The following is an 18954-nucleotide window of genomic DNA, read 5'->3' on the forward strand; positions in this document are numbered from 1 at the left end:
AAAGCTGAACAAGAAGCAACTTTTTTCCTTTCCTCAAGGCCTGGGGGAAAATATATGTAATATATACATATGTGATAATATATATATACATAGATACATATATAATAAAAACAACTATGCCAAAATTATTGCAAAGAATTTAACTCTACATTTCTATTTATTGCAAAATCCCAATTCAACCAAGAAAATATTTCAAGATTTAGAAAATTAGTTTGGCAATCAATATAAAGTACTTATTAATACTAAAATTAACTACCAGGAAAATAAATTATTATAGTGTATGAAGTAAATGTGTATTTCTAAGGAAAATCAACTATAAAATGAAGTTTAAGTCAACTAGTACATAAATTTATGTTCATACAAGGGGGTGCATTCCAGCCTGCTTTCGACACTTTGCTGTGTATTTTAGTTTACTGGTACTATCATTAACTTCATTGAAAGGTTCACCTTTAGGTTATACAGCCTATAATTTAATTATATTACCTTACATTGATTTTTGAAGTTCTAAGAATCAACCCAGGACCTGAAGTATGCTATGTACATGCTCTATCATGAGCTACACACTTGGCCCTACAAACTATTGTTTTAAAATGTTTTTCCTGGCAAGACATTAGATGAGAGATATTTAAGTAGTGACTCCATTTCAGTTTACTCATTTTCAAAACAAACAAAGATTGATTCAATTGGAAAGATGAGGTATGGGAGTCTCTGACAAATACAATTAGGAGGCGTTCCACAAACACAGACCCTTTCCCTAAAAGGTACGTCATTTAAGCAGACCTTTAAGCATACACATTCTCCACGCTCTTTTTTGAAAAGCTTCTTGGTTATGAGCCGAGGCATCCCCACCTGAGTTATGTGTTTCCAATGTGCCTTTGAAAAACATAATAGACGTGCTGAACAAAAAGGCAGGGAGCGGAGGGGGAGGAACTAGGTAAAGAGCTCTTTTCCTCTGAAGAGCTGGAATTCAGGTGGCTTTCAAGGTAGCCTGGCAAATTGCAGAAACATTAAGAAAGAAAAGAAGCTCTGGCCCATGTACTGTAACAATGGAGCCAGTGGATCCTAACCAGAATCCACAGTACCTGCTCAGACAGTGTTCGGACATTATTCCTTAAAAATAAGGCAGGATTCTGACAAGGAATCTAATCCTGCTTAACTGGAGCTAGATTACGTCCCCACTTGACCCTGGTTACAGTCTAATTTATGCCCTAAAGAGCAATAATTAATACCCTATTTAATTTTATGCTGTAGGGACTGTTCTGTTTAGTGTAAATGGGTAATACAGTTTTGAACATCATTTGACTGTTGTGTTTCAAGGCTTGTAATATATTTCTTGCCATCTTCTCTCCATTAAAAGTTCTAAGCGTGCAATGTTAGTGACCGTTGAACGCAAACATACCCATCTGAAGGAGCTTACAAAGCAAATTTGTATCTTCCATTGTCAAAGTCATGAGCTAATTCAGCAACCAGGCTTACATCTTTGTATGTCAGTAAGCAAATGGATACGCATTTTGTGAAGATGTATTTATTCTTCTTAAGAAAAGGCAGGCTAATTTCTCATTAAGGTAATACATTTGACACGACAGTAGATGAACATACTGTTACCAAACCAAATAAAAATAATTTATCTCAAAATGAATTTAAAAAGGTCGAGTACACATCTGAATAAGAGGGTTCTTCTCTCTGATAGAGGGAGAATAATAGTTGCAAGAAGCCACTCCATGATAAGCTGTGATTGACAGTGATCTCGTGGCATCTAGAGGTCTTAGGAACAGGCATAACCTTTATCTGGCCTTCGTAGGTGATAGATCCATTTAATATAGCCAGCATTTCCTGGAGAGGGTATTGTGGGAATAAAACATCTAAGAATTGTGACTACTGAAACAAAAACCAAAACAAAACAAAAAGAAATAGCATTTGAAATGACAAAAAAAGGAAAGAAGCAGAAAATTAGCCTAAAATAAGTTAGAGGATGTGTTTATAATAAACTGCTACAGAAAATAGTAGGTAAACACAACAATAGCCTGCAGGAGGGAATTTTATGCCTGTTGCTGTAATCTTGATCAAAAATCCTGTGTCAGGGGAAGCATAGGCCTTTGGATAGTAACTGCTATTGTTATTTTGCAAAACTATCATGCTCTCAAATTACCCTCTAAATGCTGTTGTTCATATGGATAGACCTGGGCTGAGATCAATCAGGTCAAAGTAGCATCTCTTTGCAGTGGACAACAGCCAGCGGAGAAATGGATAACTGTCCAGTGTGCTCAGAGCAAGAGACAGTGTCCAGCCCTAAAGAGGATATCTATATTAAGTCCAACATCAAGGATCAGGGAACATTCTACATTACAAAAGAGGAGACAGAGGAATGGAAGAGCCTGACAATGGACAAGAGTGCTGTGAAATGCTGTCTTTTGGGCATGCCATAGCTATCACATTCAGGAACTCACGGCAGCTATGCTACCTGCATAAAGTGAAGCCAGCCCAAGTCCAGGCATAAATGTGGTAGATGATTGATCGCCAAGTCCCACGCCTTACTGAGGAGCGCTTGGCAGCGGATAGCTGCTGAGGAAGGGAGAGTCATTCTGTTTTAAGATGTGGCCGCTGGTAGGGTTCGCTATGCCCCAGCAGATGGCCCCACATCCAAGCGCAGATGGGCAGTACTAACCAGAGTTAGTGGGCTATCAAAAAAATGGTAAATTGGAAAGAGGAGATTTGGGGTCATATGGAAGAATGCAAGAGGGAGAAATGGAGTATGTGTAGGTGGATGTGGATGTGGTCATATTCCATTACATGCATGTATGAAATTCTCAAAACTAAAGAAACAAATTAAGTCAATAAAACACTAGAATTATAAAATGACCGTACAATGACAAGAGAAAATCTGTAAGATTTTTCCAATAACACTAAGAATTAAGTGTAAAGTGAAATGGACGAATGTCTTCTAAATATGAAAAAGATAATTATGCAAATCTTTCTCCTCCAGTCTCGACGCCATGCATATATGAGGCCATGATTAAAAAATATTCCTAAGGATACATTATTAAGTTTTCTACCCTCTCAAGAAAAGCAAAACCAAAACTGGCTTTTTAAGGAAATGAGGGGGATCTGGGTGGAACTGGGGAAGGGAAAAATAATGATCATATACTGTATAATTTTTAGTGAATGAATCACAAGAAAGGTTTATTAAGAGTAACACTGAAAAAAAATGAGTGAAGTTCCTAAAAGGAAAAGATATTTAAAGGTATGTGTTACAAATATGAAATTAAATTGACCAAATTACTTAGAAAAGTGAATGTTGAGAAAATATTAAAAAAAAAAAAGTGATGTTTAAGATAAAAGAAAAGAGAGAAGTTCAGTCTTCACACCACAAACCTGAGTGACTGGGATAGCAAGCAAGTGATAAGAAATTACTTTGAAATATGCTTTTATAGAATTATTTATGTGTATGGGTGTTTTGCCTGAGTATATCCAGCACCCTGTGTGTGTGCCTGGTGAATGCAAATGCCTCTTCTGGGTGATACTCTGATAGAATTCCTGGGACTGGGATTACAGACTGTCATGAATACCATGTGGGTGGTGGGAATTGAATCTGAGACCCATGAATGAGTAACCACAACTTTTAACTTCTGAGCCACCTCCCCAGAACCAGGAAATATGCTTTAAAAATAGCACATAAATAAAGTAAAAATATATTGTATTAGTCAGAGTTCTCTAGAGGAACAGAATTTGTAAAATAGATATATATTTATATATTCATTCTTTCAGGTTGTGGTCTAGCTAATCCAGCAATGGCTAAACACCAACAGAAGGTCCATAAATCCAGGAGCTGTTAAATCCCTGAGGCGGGTTTTTCAGATTGTCTTTAGAATCCCAAAGAAGTAGGCTCTAATCTAGTGAAAGAATGAACTTGGTAGTGAGAGTGAGGACAAGCAGGCAAAGAGCAAGAGCTTCTTTCTTCCCAGTTTTTTAAATGGAATTCCACCAGAATTAAAGGTGTATCTTCCCGTCTCAGAACATCCAGGTTACAATCGGAATGTAAAGTGAGTGAGGGAAGAAACAAACAAGCAAATAAACAAATAAAAGAGATAAAGACAGAATCTATCTTTAAAAAAAAAAAAGTGGGCCTTCCCATTTCAAATGATTTAATTAAGAAAAAAAAAACCCTCACAGGTGTGCCTAGCCACTGGCCTTAGTTAATTCCAATGTATTCAAGTTGGCAACAAAGGATAGCTATCATATATGTGAATAATAATAATCATAGTATACGAATAATAATGTCTGTCACTCACCCCATATAAAATGTAAGCTGATAACTAGATATAAGTAGCTCACAAGAGATAGCTAGTAAAAGATATACAAATGTTGAATGAAAAAAAACCTAAAGTCAGATATGCCAATGGATTATAATCATAAGGGAGCTGACAGAGCTATATTACTATCAGAGAAAATGGGCTTTCAAATTAGAAACGTCATTAATGATTATGATAGTTAACATTGATGGCCAACTTGACAGGACCTAGAATCACCCAGGAGATGAACCTCAGAACATTTCTGCATGAAGGGTCTTTGGAGATTATGTTAAATGAGGCGGTAAGACCTGTGTGAATGTGGGTGGCACCACCACTCAGGCCAGGGTCCTGGACTGCACATAGGAGAGCTGTGACTGGAGATGTAATGTAAGCAATTGCCTTAAACTGCTGATGTTGTGACTCCCTCACTTTAACACACTGTGCCCTCAAACTATGAACTAAAATAAACCCTACCTTCTTTAAATTGCGGCTGTCAACTATTTTTAGCAAAACATGACTAATAAAAGAACAAAATAACTACATATAAAAAGTGAATTAAAAAAAAGACTAAGACTGATAAGCATGTATATGCCTAATGAAAACCACACCAAATTTGAAGAATGTTGAAATCTACAGAAATAATTAGACTACCATCAGAGTAGAACATTTGAATTCATTCTTTTTCATTTTTGAAAAGTCAAGCACACAAAATAATTTTAATGAAAGAAATATTATGAAAGATTTGAACAAAACTATTCACACTGGACAGTGTGCAGAGAATAAGAGAATTTGGAGTTCTAAGTCATAAATGGGATATTATTACCAAACCCCTACCCTCAAGGTTCAGATACCTATGCAGAAGAGACTGGATGATTTAAGAGCCAGAGGTGGTTGATGACTCCAAGGAAACAGCACCTTATAAACACAAAAGAACTGATACATATATGAATTCAGAGAGTGTGATCTACTGAGTTTCAAAGCACACACAATTTCTACACTAAGAAGGGAAAGTTGGCACAAAGTCGCATCCCTAACCAAGAATCTCTTTGGAATTGATACCTGGGAAAAGGAAAATCAAATTTCTCCAGTGGAATATCACTGGATATATCAACTATACTCCAAGACAGAGCCCAGGCCCAGGAGAAGTGGGCCACCACTAAACAAATTTTGTTTGGGTTTTTGTTTGGTTGGTTTTTGTTTGTTTGTTTGTTTGTTTTGTTTTTCTTTTGCTGCTGCTGCAGTTGTTGTTTTAATTGGTGGTGATAGAGCTGTTGATTTGTTTGTTTGTTTTTTGTAGATATTTGATTTTTGATTTTTTTTTTTTGCCTTACTGATTTTCTTTTTTGTTTTAGTGTGTGTCTTTCAGTTTTCTCTCTCTCTCTTTTTTTTTTTGTTTTGTTTTGTTTTGTTTTTGTTTCTCAGCTTTTGAGGTAGAGGAAATAGGAAGTTGGGTAGGGAGATAGGAAGGACTGGGAAGAATTGAGGGAAAAGAAGTGTATGAGGCAGTCTTTCTATGTAGCTCTGGATTTTTCTTTTCTTTTTTTTTTTTTAATTTTATTTTTCTTTTTAGTTACATTTTGTTAACTCTGTGTCCCAGCTGTATCTGGATTTTTCTATGTAGACCAGGCTGGTTTCAAAATAACAGAGATCCACCTCCTTAACTCCCTGCTGTTGGGATTAAATGTGAACCAACAAGCTCAGTCTTGTTAGAAAGATTTTTTAATGAAATAAAAATACTAAATTAAAGATCATAAGCTTTTCTTTAATATCTGGACCAAGACAAGGCTGTCTACTTTTACCTCTTTCATTCAACAGATAGTCTAGCCAGAACAATCAGTCCAGAAGACAAACAACAACAATGAAAAGAAACCCCAACAACAACAAAGAACTCACAAATTATCAAGAAATACTCAAAATGAAATGGTCTCTGTTTACAGATCACATGATTCATAATCTTATATTTAGAAAACGCAGAGATTCCATTCAAAAAACATTAAAAAAAAAAAAAAGCCTCACCCCTATTTGAGCTAACAAAGCTGGCTATCCCAGCTGCAAAACATATAATCAACACGTGAAAACCAGTTGTATTGATACACATAAGTGATGAACCATCTGAAAAAGAAATTAAATATTTTTATTTAAAATAACCTCAAAAAGAAAGACATGCAAGTCCCATAAACAAAACATATATAGGCTAAAAACTAAAAAGTACAAATAAAACTAAAAGACATAAAAATGGGGAATATTTTATATTTCTAGAAAAAGATAATATTATCAAGATGATAACACTATCAAAACATTCACATATCAAATGTGACCACTGTTAAATGCCAGGTGCATTTTGGAAGAAATTGAAAACCATATGTTAAAATTCACATGGATTACCAAGGAACACTAATAAACTAACAACAGTATTGGAAAAGAACAAAGTGGAGAATTAGTACTTCTGTATAGCCACGCTGATGACAGTGCCAAAAAGGGTGGCACAAGTGGTGCCACAAAGGGTGCCATTCTGACGTCAAGACAGTTATATAGTCTTATATATTAACAACGTCAGAACAAGACTTTCTAATAAAGTCCAGCAAATTTAACAAGGTTGCCTGGACCACCCAGCGACCACCCAGCGTCAAAGGCAGGCTTTAAATGAATGACAATGGTTTCAATGGATGTCTACAGGAAAAGGGACCATTCTGGTTCCTTATCTTCCACATATTTAAAGATTAACTCACAGTGGGTTGAGGAACTAAATACAAGATAGACTGCAGTAAGAGTCTTGAGAGAAAATGCAGAGCTCTGGATAAGAGTGGAATCAGCAGAACAGCGTCTGGCCAAACTGTAACTTTTAATGACAGCAGAGAAAAATAGCTTTGCCTTTGTTTACAGTTGGTGCTGCCCAGATAAGAAAACAGAATCTACAACCAAAATTGCTGCAGAAGCGTCTGCACAAGTATAAATAGTGCATATATCCATCCCCTCTAACCAGAGAACCACAATACTATGATCTAAATTCCACTTTAAAATTATTCTTATTCTTTCTGTACTAGAAGCAATCTGACCCTTGACATGACATTTTAAAATACTGGTATCCACTTTGGAATTTCGTCTTTGCTTTTCTTCCCCAAACTCTTCAGGTCCTTATACCTAAATTAAGCATTCCCATCTAGTGTTTCTACAGCCCTCCTAATAAACTCCCACCTTCATTCTCATACCAATGATACTTAAAATGCCATTAAAGGTCTAACTGATCTCCAGATTCTGAAGTGCAAAGTTCCTGCCATTTAACTTATATATAAATCCCAAACTCTTGTGTCTAGAATTTAAAATGTCATTAAAGCTTCTTTCTAACTGACTCAATGTTATTTTCCATTACCCCTTCATTTTTAAAGCCTCGTCATTGTCAAGTATACATAGTCAATAGTAGATTTGATAGTGAGGTTTTCAATAGTAGATTTGACACTCCAGTGTAAGGAAGGGTTTGATAGTAATGAATCTGTGAATCCATAGTTGTGGAATTCTTCGGCAGACAATAAAACACAACATAATGACACATGTCATACCATAGGCAATAATTTATTGCATGTCAAGTATAACATAGTAACTCAAAAAAATCTTAAGTCATCTTTATAACAATGTTATGTTTTCGTTACCATTCTAAAATGCAGCTCAGAAACACAGTCATGGTATAAAAAATAATGTACATAGAAAAGTAATAAAGGTTGCAAGGGAGAAAGATCAGGGCCTTGTAAACACAATGACACAAGTGTGGTCTCCAATACCCATGAGAAAAAAGAAGAAAAAAATCCAAGAGTGGTGGCATTTGCTAGTCATACGAGCACCAGATTGGTGAAAACAGGTGTTTGGGAATAAAAGGCCATCCAGCCTCAACAGCTCACACTGTAAGCTGCCAGCCAGTGGGAGCCATCACCTCAAAACAGAAGTTGAAATACTAGCCTAGACTCATGCCTGTATGACTCAAGGCTGTATTTTCTACTATCTACCCCACTGCAAAGCATTCTTGTCTTTCCTACATATTTTCCTGTCTTCTTCCCCACTGTTCTTTTCTGAACTCCACCCCACAGATAAGTATCAGAATCAAACAGTTTCTCTCCAGGGTTTAAAAGCGTAGGGGCCAAACCTTCTCCAACAGGCTTCCTGAAGGTAGCTTGGCTTTTCTCTTCACCAAAGCACTATAAGACTAATCAACTTAAATAAAACTTTAAATGCAGTTGATACGTATTGCTTTAACACTTTTGATTTACATTCACTTAGCAATGGAGAGGGTCCCACACTATACATTCTTTATGTTCCTAAAAATAATACTAGTCCCCAAAACCCTGTCACTTTTCTGAAAATACATGTGTATCTGCTAGCTAATCTCATTTTAAATGGACAAAAATGAACAAAACTTAGGAAAGCTTACAAGTTAAATTTGCAACTAAATTTCCAGTGAAGTAACAAAAGGCAAAAGGAGCCCTAATTAGTTCTTGCCTGTGTGTGTGTGTGTGTGTGTGTGTGTGTGACCACACATAATTAGTGTGAGTTTTCAAAGGACACTGCTGAATGGATGTGTTTGTTTAGATCCGCGCATTTTGCTTTTCTGTGAAGATAGTCACTATGACTCTGAAAGGGTAAAACTGAGCAGGAAATTGTTGGCTAGAGACACTGAACATAAAAGAAGATAAACCCCCCGTCATAACGAGGGGCACCACAGGGCAGCGTGAGCTGGAGAACATATGCACACATGAAACACTGACTTTCGAAAGATTATTTTATTTCCTTGTGGGTGTTGATTCATTTCGATTCGGTGGGCCAGAGTTTTCCAGTTTTAGGACACACGCCACCGATTGCCTCGAAACTTATTTTATTTGTTAAAACATCATTCTGAGGCTTAAATGACAAACACTGAGCCACAAGATCCTGCTGTGTTCTTTTGTTACTATTATTTTTGTTCCATTATAAGTGAATAAATATAACAAGTGGGGCTGGGGCTAGAGTTCCCTTGGCAGGCTAGCTTTTACACAAATAGGAAAATACAAAACTGGATATTCACACAGTTTCACATCATATATACGCTATGTTCCTTATTCTTCTAGCACTAAATTAGCAAAACAGCTGTTAGTGTGAACACTAAATGAACAATTCACTGAATCTTTACATTTTATATAAAAGTCACAATAAAACATTAATTTTAACAGTTTTTAACTAAATACACTATGTAATTTCTTAGCATAGCCCAGAATACTCAAAAGCTATTTGTAAGTAAACAAACTCTTCAAAACACACAGTTAATACATTTTAATGTTAATGTCTACATACCTTATTTTAATGACTATAGCTCTATAAATTTTACATTTCATATTTAATCCAGTTTCATCACCAAATAGTGAAAGAATTTCACAATGTTCTTACCAGTTTCAACTTGGACGGGTCTATAACCTTCACAATAGCAATGGTTTTCTCTTTCTCCTTCATCATTTCTTTTTCTTAGGCGTGCAAACAGTAAGCAGGAGAGGCATACAGAAACTCTGCACCAAGGTGAACTTTGCTTCTTCCTTGGACTTTAAGACTAATCTGGCCTAGATTGTGACTGACAAAAGCTTGCTCATTGATGTCATGCAATCCTTTCACGTTCCCAGCAAGCTCAGGGGCTTGTTAATATTTACTCAGTCCTTGCCTCTGGAATGGTCTTGAACTATAGCAGTTTACTTAGATTGCCAAAGGCCACCAGAATTTACAGATGCCCGGCTGAGAAACACCTGTGAAGGTTAACATACATGAGCAACTACCTGCAAAGATATCTCTAAAAGAAAAGAATGAAGTAAAGCCAGTAGGTATAAATGACCGAGGGATGTCCAAACATAGAAGTTAACTAGGCATCCAGCTTTGGTGTGGCCACGAGACAGACCTGTCTCGGGTTCTTTCACCGTTGATCTAGCTACTTTTTTACGTTGCCTGACGCACCGGTGTGAGGCACGGCTCTCCTACAGGGATGATCGCACCAAGCTCTGGACTGCCCTTTTCATTTAAAGAATGAGATGGACCACATCACTGAATGTCTCTTATCGTCTTTCTGCTGTATGAATTTTCCATTAATTATCAAAAAAATATAACCAGTCTCTAGCACAGATAATTTTTTTTCTGAAAACAATACAGAGATTTTCATGAAAATTGTATTATAAAATCATTATCATAATACGTAGTCAACGCAAAGTGGTTATATTTTATTATTGCCCCATCCTTGCTGCTTCTTTATCCATGGCCTTTTGAATTCTCAGAATATTTATGAGTATTGAAAGTGTTCAGAAATAGGAATTGTAATGGGAACAACTAATTACAGTCCTGTACCAGAATTTATAATAGTTTATTCAGTATTTATTTGCCAACACCCATGTTGTGTGAGGCACTGTGTTAGCTGCTAAAGAGAACGACCGTACAGAGTGATTTTCAGGAGGCAAAATGTTGAGAAGCATGAAGATTATATAAATACTGAAATTGGGAGTCCAAGACAGTAGGGACCAGAGCACAGCCTATCTGAGGGGCACAGGAAACAAAACTCTGAAATTGGTGAGTAGGGGAGGGGAGCAGCTAAAGCCAGAATATCCACATTGAGGCTTCCTGGGTGAGAGGGGACAGTTTGGATCCAGGTCACTGAACATCTCTGGGGCCTGAGAGTGGCAAATATTCAACCACCCTGTACTTCCCCTTGCCCCAAGCACCGGCCTCCCTGCTCAGAGGCAGCACTGGCTGCCCTAAGCAGGATCCTCTGTGCTTGGTGACGGAGACAACAGAGGTGCCTGACCCGAGTACGTGTCTCCCTGCCCAGCGGCCAAAGAGTAGACACCACTGAGCTAACTGATTGCCTACATTTTCATTTGCCCTTGTAGGCCCAAATCTGAGAGGAGAGAACAGGGATAACCCCTGTGCTTTCTGATTAGGCCTGTGAGCAAGTGAGCGAGTGCATGCAGAGCCCCAGATCCAGGGTCTCTCTAAACTATCAGGCAGACATTGGATACCTCACACCCTCACTGTGGGCAACATAGGGATCCTTGGGGCAGCGTTCTCGACATTGAAGCCCCTGTTCTGTGAGCCTCCCAGTAGAGTCCAGGCAAACAATTCATGGATGGTGCAACCCAGACAGATGTTAATATTTTGAGGACAGTACCACAGTCCTGTGGGCCACTGAAGCATTCAGGGCACCTGTACCCGCACCTGCACTTACGTCCTACCCTTCCAGGCATCTACACGCTCTAGTATCCTGTCCTTCAAGGCACACTTCCATGTACTCTCCCATGCTTGCACACAAGCACCTGTGACCTTCCTTCCTTAGCTACCGCTGAAACACCAACATCCACTCTCGAACCGGTGGAGCTCTCTCATCTTCCTGAAGAATACTCCGGACACCAGAGACGACAAGACACCCAGTCTGAAGTACAGACTCCAGTAACAGACAGTGAAGGTTACAGAAAAGCAGATGGCTAGGGGTTAGTGTAAAAACACATCCAACAAAAATCAGGACATTATGACCTAACCAGCAACCCCAAAAATCAATGGATATTTTAGTTCATCGGAAACACAGGAAAATAGTCTGAAATATATGTTTATCCAGTTATGAGAGGCACATAAAGAGGAAACAAACAATGCTCTCAAAGAAATACAGGCAAATATAGCCAAACAATCAGAGGCACAAGTAGAGGTAAAGAGGAAATGGACAAAAAAATAGAAGACATCATGGAAAGACAGGAATCCACATTCAAACAGTTGAAGGAAATTGGTGCAAGACATGAAAACAGAATTAGAATCAATACAGAAAATGCAAACAGAGAAAACCCTGGAGCTGGAGAACTTAGAGAAAAGATCAGGAACCACAAAGGTAAGCATCACCAACAGAATACAAGAGATGGAAGAAAGAATCTCAGGGGCTGAAGATACGCTAGAAGAAATTGATACATCTCTCAAAGAAAGAGTAAAATCAGAGAAGTTCCAAACACAAAACATCCAAGAAACTAGACCTCACCAAGAACGCCATGAAAAGACGAAATCTAAAAATAATAGGAATAGACAAAAAAGAAGGTTCCAGGCAGCAAGGTCCAGAAAATGTTCTCAAGAAAATTATAGAAGAAAAACTTTCCCAAGTTAAAGAAAGAGATTACATAAACAAATAAGAGGCCTACAGAACACCAAATAGACTAGACCAGAAAAGAAACTCCTCATGCCACATAATAGTCAGAACACTAAATCTACAGAACAAAGAAAAAAAATATTAAAAGCAGCAAGGGAAAAAGGCTAAGTAACATATAAAGGTAGACCTATCAGAATCACACCAGTGTTCTCAACAGAAACTATGAAAGCCAGAAAGTCCTGGGCAAATGTCACGTAGACTCTAAGGGACCAAAGATGCCAACCCAGACTACTAAACCCAACAAAGTTTTCAATCAACATAGATGGAGAAAATAAAGTATTCCATGACAAAACTAAACTTAATATCTAAACAGCAACCCAGCCCTAGAGAAGATACTAGATGGAAAACTCCAATCCAACAAAATCAACTACACCCAAGAAAACAAAGGGTGTAGATCACTTCACAAAAAAAAAAAAAAAAAAAAGAAAGAAAGAAAGAAAACAAGCATAGAAACACAGTAAGACCACCAACTCCACAATAAAAGGAGCTAACATCCATTGGTCACTATTATCTATCAATGTCAATGGACTCAAATCTTCCATAAAAAGACATAAATTAACAAACTGGTTGTGGAAATGGGATCCAACATTCTGCTACATCCAAGAAACACATCTCTGCAACAAAGATAAACACTACCTCAGAGTGAAGGGCTGGAAAAAGATTTTTCAAGCAAACAGATCCAGGAAACAAGCTAGAATAGCTATCCTAATATCTAATAAAGTAGACTTTCAACCAAAATTAATCAAAAAAAGATGAGAAGGGGCACTTCATTCTCATCAAAGGAACAATCCACCAGGAAGACATCACAATCCTGAACATCTATGCCCCAAATAGAAGAGCACCTACATTTGTAAATGAAACATCATTAAAACTCAAATCACACATCGATCCCAATACCATTATAGTGGGAGACTTTAATACTCAATTATCACCAAGGGAAAGATCATCTAGACAGAAGCTAAATAGGGAAATAATGACACTTAAAGAGATCCTAAATCAATTGGACCAAATATATGTCTACAGAACTTTTCACCCAAACTCAAAAGAGTATACCTTCTTTTCAGCACCTCAAGGAACCTTCTCAAAAATTAACCATATAGTCGGGCACCAAGCAAGCCTCCGTAGATACAAGAAGATCGAAATAATCCTTTGTATCCTATCAGATCACCACGGCCTAAAACTAGACCTCACCAACAACAGAAATAACAAAAAGCCTACATACACATGGAAACGAAACAACTGTCTAATCAATAAAGCTTGGTCAGGGAAGAAATGAAAAGAGAAAATAGAGACTTCCTAAAATTCAATGAAAATGAAGGCACAATTTACTCAAACTTATGGGACACAATGAAAGCCATGCTAAGAGGAAAGTTCATAGCACTAAGTGCCTCTAGGAAGAAGTATGAGACACCTCATACAAGCAACTTAACTGAACACCTAAAAGCCCTAGAAAAGAAAAGAAGCAGCCACACCCAAAAGGAGTAGATTGGAAATAATCAAACTCAGGGCTGACATCAATGAACTAGAAACAGAGAAAACAGTTCAAAGAATCAGTGAAACTGAGAGCTGGTTCTTTGAGAAAATCAACACAAGAGACAAACCCTTAGCCAAACTAACTAAAGACAGAGAGAAACTATCCAAATCAGCACAATCAGAAACAAAAAGGGGGACATAACAACAGACAGAAACAGAATGATAGATCAATGGAATCAAATAGAAGACCCAGAAATAAACCCACACACCTACAGATACTTGTTTTTTGACAAAGAAGCCAAAACCATATAATAGAAAAAGAGAGCATCTTCAACAAATGGTGCTGATCTAACTGGATATCTACATAAAGAAAAATGCAAGTAGATCCATATTTATCACCCTGCACAAAACTAAAGTCCAAGTGGGTCAAAGACCTCAACATAAAACCAGACACACTAAATCTGTTAGAAGAAAAAGTGGGGAAGAACCTTGAACTCATTGGCAAAGGAGACAACTTCCTGAACAGAACACCAACAGCACAGGATCTAAGATCAATGATTAATAAATGAGACCTCCACCCAAGTACCATTCATGGAGATAACCTAGAACCCATGCACAGATGTAGCCCATGGCAGCTCAATGTCCAAGTGGGTTTCCTAGTAATTGGAACAGGGACTGTCTCTGACAGAAACTCAGTAGCTGGCTCTTTGATCACCTCCCCCTGAGGGGGGAGCAGCCTTACCAGGCCACAGAGGAAGACAATGCAGCCAGTCCTGATGAGACCTGATAGACTAGGATCAGAAAGAAGGGGAGGAGGACCTCCCATATCAGTGGACTGGGGGAGGGACATAGGTGGAGATGAGGGAAGGAGGGTGGGATTGGGTGGGAATGAGGGAGGGGGTTACAGCTGGGATACAAAATGAATACATTGTAATTAATGAAAAATAAATTAATTAAAGAAAAGAAATATTGAAATTAACTGGGACTGACTGTAGAGGAAGGAAGGAATAAAGCAGAGAAGAGAACAACATGATTCTTAGATTTCTTGTTATTATTATTTTTCCAGATCAACTAAAATAGATTTGGGAATAAAGTATCTTCAGCTGGTGTAAGCTGAGATATTTAACACAACAGATAAACAAGTAGTAGGGTAGATAACATTAACATGGAAAAGAAAGACCTAAGTGGAAAATAGCATAACATCATATATAATGTGTGTACAGACACACGAGAAGCGATGATCAAAGGCTGGGCCTAGAGACACTGCATTTTGCCATAAGTAAGAAAAAGGTCAGCAAATGGATGAAAAATCAGACAGTGCCTTGTGGTGTGGTTAAACACCTCAAATACAACTTGTAATCCAAGTCAAATGAGAGTAGAGACAGTGATACCAGATGTACTATTTTTTTTTTTATTTTGAGGCTTTTGAGGGAGAAAAGGAAATGGGAAAATTATGTAATTATATTATAATCTTAGAAAAAACTTTTCAAATTGATAGATGTTAAGAACCCTTTTAAAATCATAAAGAGAAAAGCTTGATTGGAGAGGAGAAAATGGGGTCATCGGATGATGTTGGGAGGGAGAAAATGGAGGCTGTGAGTTTTGTTTTGGTGTGTGTGTTTGTGTGTGTGTGTGTGTGTGTGTGTGTGTGTACATATTTTCTCTCCAAAGCACTATAGGAAGTTTCTGAAAAGTGGATAGTAGATGGGGAAAGTTGAAATTATAAGGGCAGATGACATTACAATATCTCCATTACTCTTAATGTTACAGAGTTGCTGTAGGCTTGTCTCACAGTTATAATCACTCCTGTGAATCTGATGATATATTCAGCATAATCAGTTTGAACAGTGTTTGGGTGCTCCTCTTTTATCTGCTCAGTACAGATGTAGCAAAATAAATGAGTTTATCCTGTACTGAAATTTAGCTAGGATAAAAAAACAAGAAGTTAATTGTAAAAATAAAGGGGTTAGGGGATGGTATATTTTGGACTCCAGCCAGGTTAAAAAAGAATTCTTTAATATAGTGAATGGGAATAAATAGCCATTGAAAACAGTAGCATTAGTCAAATTGGTATGGCATCTCAATGAGCTTTAACAAGAGTAGACTAATAAAGCTAGAGGAAAAACAATTAAAAAAATGGGAAGTGATAATAAATCTATTAAATAAAAAGCTAGAGTTATAGAGAAACTAACAAGAGTAAGAGCTCATATATGACCCTGTGAGGGATGGTTAAAATAGGAAGGAAAAAATAGCATAGGTGCTTAGGAAGTGAAGACCCTGAGAGGTCCAGGTGGATGAAACCAATTCCTTGTACAGGAGATCACCTATCCAGAACACATAGAAATGGGCAGGTCATTGCCATCTCACAGTCTAGTCACTCAATAATCATTGTTAGGCTAAAATGCAAACCCTTGAGCCCCTTCCCTGAAAATCCAATTAAATTAAGTTAATTAGAAACATTATGCCAGCCAGTGGTGGTGTACACCTTTAATACTAGCACTTGGGAGGCAGAGGCAGGCAGATCTCTGAGTTTGAGGCCAGCCTGGTCTACAGAATGAGCTCCAGGACAGCCAAGGCTAGACAGAAAAACCCTGTCCAAAATGACCAAAAAAAAAAAATTATTATAAAAGAGGAGTGGCCAACTACCCAATCTTAAATATCAAATGATTGTGTTATACTCAGCCAACTGTAATGTGTGAAGTCTCACATGCTAGAGAAAAGGAGGAAGAGATAGTTTTTCATAGTCTGCTTAGAAATAGTAAAGAAAAAAAATGGATGCTTTCACAGACAACTTCATGCATTTATTTGAATATTGTTTAACTAAATGATTCAGTGATCAATGGTTGACCTCAGCCTAAAAATTGTAGTCACCCAGATTCTCCAAATGAAATATTTAAAGTAGCACTTTCGTTAAAACCTTCTACATTTCCTCTTCTTGTGATTTCTAAAGGACCTTAACTTACAAACTGACCAAACAACCCTTCAAGATATGTTGAAAGAGTATGTGAGTACAACATTTACAGATAACATTTCTGAGACTAATAACTGGACAGTGAGTAAAGTAATCAAATAAAAGATAAGATAACATTCCTTCTTGGAATACGATTCCAGGAATTAATACTGACTTCTACACAGAATTCTTTTTACATTAAGGTGATGAGGCCTCATTCCTTTTATTCACCTCTGAATATTATCTCAGAAATGATTCATATTTTACCATAGTAATTTTTTCTATTTTCAACAAGGGAGTAAAGCCTATGAATCTCAATCTACTAATCACAGTGAAAGAGTCAAAACTGAATCGGGACCTCATGACGGTATTTGATTATAAGCAAGGCTTCAAATAGAAAATGTCAAAAGTTAAATCATTCCTGGATAATGCTACAGCAGATTAGATATGGAATTGGAGGCTTGAATATAAGTATAATATAGATAGTTAGATAGATAGATAGATAGATAGATACATACATACATACATACATACGTACATACATATGTATATACATACATACGTACATACATACACATACATAATCACAAATATACACAGACAGACACAAAGAAAGAACAGTGGGACCCTATAATCTTTCTCAAGTTTATATTATCTTTTGTTTGCACCAAATGTTTTGCAATATTTATTTGTTGTCTTCTATTTCTAAAGTGCAGAAGAAAGCAGCATTCTCCAGTCAAATGGCATTGCTTTGTTTTGTAAACTGAAGTGAATATTAATTTAGTCCTTTTGACCTTTTAGGGTTTGGAAACACTGTTCTTTGCATTAGTGGAGGAGAGTCTACTCTTTCCTCTTTAAAACTTAATTCCATACAGACTGAATCCTCAACAATGTCCATCTAACAGAATACAATGCACCAGAATACTCTAAATGGTGATTAAAGTGGCTCTTTAGTTTGAAATCACAAAGAAACTCAGTGAAGAGCAAAAGTTTGTTTTGTGGATTTAAGTTTTAAAACGCTTAGCCATGTATATCAAAGCTCACATTATCCGAGAACTGGATATGAGACTCTGATTGGCTGATTTCCCTGTATTACCTTCCCTGATCTCCTTGGTGACTGCTATTCAAGGGCCCCTGGGGCACACTCTTTGAAATAGCATCTATGTCAACAGAGTTCTTCTCATAAAGTTCTTCAAACCAAAGTCCACAACCTTAACATGTTGACAGAGGACTTCTATATCATCCTTTTTCTTTCAAAATGTTTCCTAAGTGTCCAAAGGTCAGTGGTGAAATTTTAACTGACTAGTCCACATGACTTTAGATTATATGAAAATGTACATCTGCTCTCTTTATCTCTATAACTAGTGATGCAATTAACGGTATTCACAAACACCTTAAACAGCAACAGTACCAAACACTTGTAGAGTGCAGGAGATGGGCTAGGCACCATCTCCAGTGCTTGCCATATACCAATCATTTAAGCTTCACAGCAGCCCATAAGATGAAGCTTATACTTGTTCTCATCACAGGGAGGTGAAAAGCAAAGGAAAAAGAATTACTCACCCTGTCCCAGATTACCTACCTAGTTAGTGAGTGGCAGAGGCAAAGTTGAACTCCTGAACTCTGGATCCATAGTCCTAACCTCAATCTAACCTATTTGCATTTTCATTTCTTTCCCACCAAAAGCTTCCTTTTCCTGACAGAGATGGTTTAAGAAGTAACCAGTAGATGAGGAAGGGTTTTTTTTTTAAAGGCATATAGTTTTTCAAAAGACTATGTGCTTCTCCTTTGCTCTTTCTATTCCTATACACTTTTTTTGACAATAAAAAAGATATTTATTTCACTTCCGAAAATAAACAACTTAAATAATTATCTTGCAATTCTTTTTGATTGTGCTAAGGTAATAAATATTTATTTAAAACAATAAAATTATTGCTCCTCTATTTTCTTCTTCTTTTCCTATACACTTATAATAGTCTTGATTGTCAGCTTGACACAAGCATCACCTTTCAGTGAAACACTGCCTAGATCAGATGGGCTATGGACATGTCTCTAAAGGATGT

The 18954-nt window shown here is 37.2% G+C and overlaps 1 protein-coding gene across 1 annotated transcript in view; it reads right to left on the reverse strand.

Annotated features, from left to right (window-relative positions):
- Nucleotides 1-18954, reverse strand: part of Tfec (transcription factor EC) — a 67687-nt gene that overhangs the window by 12432 nt on the left and 36301 nt on the right. The window lies entirely within an intron of this gene.

This window comes from Psammomys obesus, unplaced genomic scaffold, assembly GCF_907164565.1.
Source record: "Psammomys obesus unplaced genomic scaffold, mPsaObe1.curated_primary_1811, whole genome shotgun sequence".
NCBI classification, from domain to species: domain Eukaryota; kingdom Metazoa; phylum Chordata; class Mammalia; order Rodentia; family Muridae; genus Psammomys; species Psammomys obesus.